Raw genomic sequence first — 2,772 nt, 5'->3', positions numbered from 1 at the left:
CCAGCTGACTTCCTGCCCTTTGGGCAGGGGGCTGGACTCGATGATCTCCCGAGGTCCCTTCCAGCCCTAATGTCTATGAAATCTATGAAATACAACAGCTCGAGCCTCTCTGAACAAGTTAGTCTCCAAGGTGCCATGCTGTTCTAGCTTCTGCATTGCTATTGACGGGGATCAGGCAGTCTTCAGATACAACTCCTTTTTTGGTCTCACATCAATCCACTGATTTAGTTACAGATAGTGCTATGAGGACCAGGTCTCCTAAAGCTGCCTTGCAGAGGTCTTAAAACACAGCTCTGAATGCACGTGGAAAAATAACTGTAGAACTGCTGGCAGTGCGCCATGCAATCATTACATGGAGACAGAAGACAATAGTTTTAATGTGCAATCCAATTTAATGGAGGCGTGGCTAATCTGTTACCCTGCAGATTATAAACAGAAGAGAGACTGAAGTCCAGTTTTGTTCAGGGTGTATTAAGGCACTTTGATGGGTCAGGTTTGTTTGATAGAATATGAAGCCAACAGAGAAAGAAGCCGCACAACAGGTTTCCCTGAGATGCAGGCTAACACCATATTGCCGTTCAGTTTTGGACCCCGTGGTGACACTGCTTGCTCCCTTTACCTATCCTCAAGACAGGCACCTAGTCTATTCAGACGCAGTTTCCTGATGAAAAGTTCAGCCAGCCCATCCACTGCCACGTAACTGGCACATGTCATTCCACGGTTGTCTTCCTCTCACTATTTTCCTCTAAAACAAAGACAGACAAGGTTCTCTGGGTAAAAGATATCACCTTTTCCCAAACAACCTTGTATGTCTAGAACAAAGAGCGCTTGATCACCTTGCACTTAGTGCAAATGCATGAGAAAGAGGAGAGCACTTTCCTGGCTGGCAAGCTGAGGCTGCATGGTGTTGGTGTCAGTCTGAGTGAGCTGGTACACCCCTTCTTAGGCAACGCAACTGTTTGCAAGGGAATTGTGAAAGTCCAAGAAAATTCAAAAGCATAAACCCTGTTTCCCACCAGTGGCTCTGAACAATGGATACAGACCATAAATCAGCAGGTAGCAAGAAAAAGCACTGCAGCAAAAACAAAACAAAACAAGCAATGGTGATGGATGAAACTTTTCTGGAGTTAAACTGCATTGTTAAACATTTGCAGAGGAAGGACTATACCACTTTCTCCAGCAAAAGTAGGATTAATCACTTCCTCTTGACCTGGGGTCTGCTATAAAATAGGACCCAGCTTGCAACACTCAAGCGCTGGCAGAAACTTCCAGTTTTTGCCCTAGGTTGTGTTTAATTCTTTATTTATTGAAAATGCTCCAGATGCAGCCGAGTCTCTCAGCTCACTATTTATTATTGTTTAAGTGGCAATGAAATGGGAATGTGCAAAAAGCATTTGATCAATGGATTCAATCTTGAGAAGTTGCCTGGTGTGGCTTGCTGCAGCTTCTGCAGAGCCCCTCGGTACTTTTATTTCCAAGATCTCTCTACTTATTTGGATCTCAGGAAAATGTTGTGCGCCAGGACATTTTCATTTTTATTCTCATCCCAGACTCTATCCCCAACCCACACTCCCCAGAGTCAGGCAAAGAAAAACCAAGAAACAAAAATCAGAACATTTTAGCCCCATCTTGCTATTGCATTTGGTAAGTTGCATGCAAGAATCCTGGTTCTCTCTCATACAAAAATCCCCAAGTTTCAGATTTAAAAAAAGTAACCCAAAATCCACATTGTTCCATGATTAAAATGAAACACTACTATCTATCTATCTATCTATCCAAACAGACATGTTTCATTCCAATCATGGGAAAATGTAGATTTTGGGTTACTTTTTTAAATCAGAAAATTGGGGATTTTTTTTTTTAAATCAGAGAAAATCAGGATCCCAGATTATAAACAAAGAGCTTCTCATGAGTCTTATCTTTCTAGTGAGGTTTTTAATCAAAGATTTCCTCTAAATAGGATAGTTGCATATGAGTTTTAACCAAACACAAGAGAAGAAAAAAAATTTAAAAGCCCAACTAAACAAAAGTGAAATGGATTGATTTAATCCGTTCAGGCTTGTGATGTACAGAAAACAATATTTTTCATTAAGAAAGGCAAAGCTTTTTGCGGGGGAGTCTCTTTTACTGGGCCAACTATATAGATGGTTGGGATTGATGCCAGGCAAGCTTTCATGTACCAAGTCCCCTTCCTCAGGTCTCTGACTGAAAAGCAGACACAGCTTTAGGTAAGTACCGGATAGACCAAAGGCCTGTACAACACTCCATAAGTAACTGAAATAGATCTAGTAGACATTTCTCAGGCATCTAAAATACAGTACATTACAGCAGAAAGGATAACCTGGTAAGTGGAAGAGCAAGGCAATTCAAGAGAGTCATTATCATGGGAAGAATACAGAAACATTGGGGCACAACCAAAAAAAAAATCCCAAACCCTAATTAATTCACATGTTTAAAAAACCCGGAAATCTAAGGTCTTACTAACATGTATGGGGGGTTGTAATACTGGTATTCTTATAGCAACTGGAGTGTTCAGAGCTCCATAGAGACAGCAGTTGTTACATGTACTCTGCTGACAGGACAAGCAAGTACTGTTTCCTGCCAGTGAAACCAAGCAGGTTAATTCAAGCTTCTGGAGTCCTTGGTGCAGATGAAAGACAACATGGTTAAATTAAAGCACAGGTCTTTGTCCTATTACCAGCTGTGAGGGAGTGGGGCCTAGGACCGGCCGTGAACTCCCTAGCGCCCCCTACCGTCACGTTAGGGTGGACT

Source organism: Crocodylus porosus, unplaced genomic scaffold (assembly GCF_001723895.1).
Source record: "Crocodylus porosus isolate Cpor-Errol unplaced genomic scaffold, CroPor_comp1, whole genome shotgun sequence".
Classification (NCBI taxonomy): Eukaryota; Metazoa; Chordata; order Crocodylia; family Crocodylidae; genus Crocodylus; species Crocodylus porosus.
This window is presented reverse-complemented; position numbering follows the sequence as displayed.